The following is a 5,323-nucleotide window of genomic DNA, read 5'->3' as shown; positions in this document are numbered from 1 at the left end:
AGCTGACTTGTTGAGCAAACTTAAGGGGTCGACTTGGTGAGGAAACCTGAATAGTCGACTCAGTGAGCTGACTTGGGGAGCCGAAATGGCGAGCGGTCTTAAAGAAGAGGTGACCTGGTGGGGCAACCTGGTGAGGCAAGACGGTAAGTCATCTTAGTGAGCTAGCTTGACGAGCTGTGAGCAGACTTAAATAGTCAATTCTTGATTTGGCAAAGACCACATGGTTAGATGACTTGGTGAGCCAACCTAGCTAGCAAAATTGGCAAGCAAACCTATAGAATCGACTTGCTGTCCCCAGCCAGGATCGCATGCCTAGGTCGACCCAACTTGTGTCACTCGACTCCGTCGCATTAGCCTCGGGTGACCCGACTGGGTCGCCAGAGTGGGTCGACGAGGTGAAAAAAAAAAAATCATGGGAGGCCCTGTACAGCAAAAAGCACTAAATTTTGGGCATTACAAAAAAAAAAAAAAAAAGTTACCTGCTTTTGGATCATGCACAAGTTTCAGTTCACGTATTGCCAAGCTGACTCGAGGCGTTATGCCTAGCTAGCCAGATTCGAGGTAGGGTAGCCGAAATGATCCGATTTGAGAATTTTATTTATAAAAAGAGATCATGATAGGCCCCATAAGGCAAAAAAGAATGAAATTTTGGGAGTTCAAAAAAAAAACGTTACCCGATTTTGGATCGTGCACAAGGCTTGGGTCACGTAGCATCGAGGTGCCCTGGGTGACATGATTCAAGTGAAAAGTTTATAGTGGCATGAGTCGTGCAAAAAAATTGGAGGCCATTAAGGATCGAGGCACTTCGAGTCGAGGTTGCCGAGGTGGGTCGGGTTGAAAACTTTGGGCGTTAACCAAAAAGAAAAAGTTAACCGCTTTTGGATCACGTACATGGCTTGGGGCACTTAGAATCAAGTCGAGCATAGTGACATGAGTCATGCAAAAAATTTGGAGATGACTCGAGTCGAGGCATCTGACTCTATCCAAGTTCAAAACTTTGGGACTTGACAAAAAAAAGAAAAAAGAAAAAGTTACCCGATTTTGGATCACATAAGTGACTTGGGCCACTCAGAATCAAGGCGAGTGCAGTTACATGAGTCGAGCAAATAAAAAAAATGGAGGCGGTTAAGGCTCGAGGCAATTCGAGTCGGGGTAGCTGAGTTGATTTGAAAACTTTGGCCATTAGCCAAAAAAAGAGTTATTCACTTTTGGATCACGTACATGACTTGGGGCGCATAGAATCAAGTCAAGCACGGTGACATGAGTGGTTCAAAAAAATTGCAGGCGATTAAGGCTCAAGGCGATTTGAGTCGAGATTGCTGACACGATTCGGGTTGAAATCTTTGGGTGTTAACCAAAGAAGGAAGAACCTAACTGCTTTTGGATCACGTACATGACTCGGGGCACCAAGTTGAGCATGGTGACATGAGTCCTATGAAAAAATTTGAGGCGGTTAAGGCTCGAGGCGATACAAGTCGGGGTTGCTAACACAATTTGGGTTGAAAACTTTGGGTGTTAACCCAAATAAAGAGTTGACCACCTTTGGATCACGGAAATGACTCGGCACACTTAGAATCATGTTGAGCATGGTGACATGAGTCATGTAAAAAAATTGGAGGCAGTTAAGGCTCGATGCGATTCGAGTCGGGGTTTGGGTAGTTGGGGCAATTCGTGTCGGGGTTGCCGACATGGTTTGAGTTGAAAACTTTGGGCATTAACCCCAAAAAAAAAAAGTTGACCTCTTTTGGACCACGTACATGACTCGGGGCACTTAGAATCAAGTCGAGCACGGTGACATGGGTTGTGCGAAAAATTAGGAGGCGATTCGAGTCGGGGTAGCCAACTCGATTTGAGTTCAAAACATTGGGCGTTAACCAAAAAAATAAGTTGACCGATTTTGGATCATGTACATGAGTCGTCTACCCTCGTGAAAATTACAAAACTCGGGGACTCGCCTGGAATTTGCAGTCAGAAGATTTTTTTGCCCTCACGAAAATTTACAAACCCCACCCGCTCGAAATTTGGACTAGAAAGATTTTTCCGCCCTCGCGGAATTTACAAACCCCACCCGCTCGAAATTTGGCACTTGGAAATTACGAAACCCCGTGCGCCCGAAATTTGGACTTGGAAGATTTTTTCGCCCTCACAAAAATTGCAAACCTGACCCACATGGAAATTGCACTTGGAAGACTTTTTTGCACTTGCGGAAATCACAAAATCGCACCCGCGGGGAATTCGGCACTTGGGAGATTTTTTCGCCCTTCCAAAAATCGCAAACCCCACCAACTCAAAATTTGGGACTCAGGAGATTTTTTTCCCCCTTGTCAAAATTTTACAAAACCCCACTTGCCCAAAATTTGGCACTCAGGAGATTTTTCTGCCCTGGCAGAAATTTCTACAAAACCCCTCCCTCCTGCCCAGAATTTGGCACTTAGGAGATTTTTCTGCCCTGGCGGAAATTGCAAACCCCACCTACCAGGAATTTGGCACCTGGGAGATTTTTACGCCCTCGTGAAAATTGCAAACCCCACCCGTCGGGAATTTGGCACTTGGGAGATTTTTTCGCCCTCGTGGAAATTTTCACAAAACCCCACCTACCCGGAATGTGGCACTTGGGAGATTTTTTCGCCCTGACAGAAATTGCAAAAGTGACCCCACCACCTGCCGAGAATTTGGCACTTGGGAGATTTCTTTGCCCTCGCAGAAATTTTCACAAAACCCCACCTGCTCAAAATTTGGCACTTGGGAGAGTTTTCTCGCCCTCGCAAAAAATTGCAAACCCCACCCGCCCAAAATTTGGCACTTGGAAGATTTTCCCGCACTCACACAAATTGCAAACCCCACCCGTCGAGAATTTGGCACCTAAGAGATTGTTACAAGCTCACAAGAAAAAACCTTGCAAACTCCACCCCCACCCAAAATTTGGCACTTGGGAGATTTTCTCGCCCTCGCGCAAATTACAAACCCCACCCACCTTAGAGTTGAAAAAGGTTTTACGAATCGAGGCGACAGAGGGCTGAATCTCAGTGGATCGTGGCAACAAGGCCACTCTAGCACTTACAATACCCCGTCACTTATTTAAGTCGTCTGCAAAAGATTCTTCTCGCTGACAGCTTGAAATTAATATCCAAGGTTTCTCCAACGGGCTAGTGCACCAATCAGAGATGGCCAATGACACGGGCCCCTAGGAGTGCAAGAGCACCCCTACTGTGGGTTGCGATGCAGCCGAAGAGAGATATGCGCCGCATCTAGCATGGATTCTGACTTAGAGGCATTCAGTCATAATCCGACACATGGTAGCTTCGCGCCACTGGCTTTTCAACCAACCACAATGACCAAATGTGTGAATCAATGGTTCCTCTCATACTAAGTTGAATTACTATCGTGACGCGGATTGATCAGTAGGGTAAAACTAACCTGTCTCATGACGGTCTAAACCCAGCTCACGTTCCCTATTGGTGGGTGAACAATCCAACACTTGGTGAATTCTGCTTCACAATGATAGGAAGAGCTGACATCGAAGGATCAAAAAGAAATGTCGCTATGAATGCTTGGCTGCCACAAGCCAGTTATCCCTATGGTAACTTTTTTGACACCTCTAGCTTCAAATTCCAAAAGTCTAAAGGATCGATAGGCCACGCTTTCATGGTTTGTATTCATACTAAAAATCAAAATCAAATCAGCTTTTACCCTTTTGTTCCCCATGAGATTTCTATTCTCGTTGAGATCATCTTAGGATACCTACGTTATCTTTTAACAGATGTGCCGCCCTAGCCAAACTCCCCACCTAACAATGTCTTCTGCCCGGATTGACGCGCCTAGATGCACCTTAAGGCCAAAAATAGGGGCATTTCCCTGTCTCCGCCTCATGGAATAAATAAAATAATGTTAAAAGTAGTGGTATTTCACTTGTGCCCGAAAGCTCCCACTTATTCTACACCTCTCAAGTCATTTCACAAAGTCGGACTAGAGTCAAGCTCAAAAGGGTCTTCTTTGCCTGCTGATTCTACCAAGCTTGTTCCCTTGGCTGTGGTTTCGCTAGATAGTAGATAGGGACAGTGGGAATCTTGTTAATCCATTCATGTATGTCACTAATTAGATGACGAGGCATTTGGCTACCTTAAGAGAGTTATAGTTACTCCCGTCATTTACCAGCGCTTGGTTGAATTTCTTCACTTTGACATTCAGAGTACTGGGCATAAATCACATTGCATCAGCATCCACAGGGACCATCGTTATGCTTTGTTTTAATTAAACAGTCAAATTCCCCTTGTCTGTACCAGTTTTGATTCGACTGTTCGTCGCCTAGGGAAAGCCCTCCGAAGGGGGCGTCCTGCGTCCGTTGCCCGATCGGCACGCAACAACCCAGCCTCGCCGCGAGAGCAGCTTGGGTAGGCTGCCAACAGCCCACGAGTTTGGGATACAGACCCCTAGGCCTAGCCCTCAGAGCCAATCCTTTTCTCGAAGTTATAGATCCATTTTGCTGACTTCCCTTACCTACATTGTTCTATTGACCAGAGGCTATTCACCTTGGAGACCTGATGCGGTTATGAGTATGATTGAGCGTGAACAGTACTCGGTCCTCTAGATTTTCAAGGGCCGCCGAAGGTGCATCGGACACCATAGGATGTGCGGTGCTCTTCCAGCCACTGGACCCTATCTCCAGTTGAACCAATTTTAGGGTGGGTAGGCTGTTAAAAAGAAAAGATAACTCTTCCCGGGGCCCCGCCGACGTCTCCAAATTTCCTAACGTTGCCATCCGCCACCACATCCCGGTTTGATAATATTAACCTGATTCATTTTGATGATCGCGCAAAGTGCACCCTTGAAACAGGGTTTCCCCATCTCTTAGGATCGACTAACCCATGTCCAAGTGCTGTTCACATGGAACCTTTCCCCACTTTAGTCTTCAAAGTTCTCATTTGAATATTCGCTACTACCACCAAGATCTGCACTGGGGGCCGATCCACCCAGGATCACGCCCAAGGTTTCGCAACAACCCCCGCGTCCTCCTACTCATCGGAGCCTGGCACTTGCCTCGATGACCGAGTATAGGTTGCGCACTTCAACACCATCCATTTTTGGGGCTAGTTGATTCAGCAGGTGAGTTGTTACACACTCCTTAGCAGATTTCAACTTCCATGACCACCATCCTGCTGTCTTAATCAACTAACACCCTTTGTGGGATCTGGGTTAGCGCGCAATTTGGCACCGTAACTCAGCTTTGGGTTCATCCTACATCGGCAGTTTTTCTTACAAAAAATGGCCCACTTGGAGCTCGCAATTTCATGGCGTGGCTCAATAGAGCAGTCGCGCTGACTTA

At 46.4% G+C, this 5,323-nt stretch overlaps 1 non-coding gene across 1 annotated transcript in view; it reads right to left on the bottom strand.

Annotated features, from left to right (window-relative positions):
- Positions 1-2,995: 2,995 nt before the first annotated feature.
- Positions 2,996-5,323, bottom strand: part of LOC149548649 (25S ribosomal RNA) — a 3,402-nt gene continuing 1,074 nt past the window's right edge. Inside the window, exon 1 of the ribosomal RNA XR_016354925.1 lies at positions 2,996-5,323. This exon is cut by the window's right edge and continues 1,074 nt beyond it. This is a non-coding gene — a ribosomal RNA (25S ribosomal RNA).

The sequence above is a fragment of the Cupressus sempervirens genome, chromosome 7 (assembly GCF_028749045.1).
Source record: "Cupressus sempervirens isolate cs-2001-9-10 chromosome 7, ASM2874904v1, whole genome shotgun sequence".
Taxonomy (NCBI): Eukaryota; Viridiplantae; Streptophyta; class Pinopsida; order Cupressales; family Cupressaceae; genus Cupressus; species Cupressus sempervirens.
This window is presented reverse-complemented; position numbering and strand designations above follow the sequence as displayed.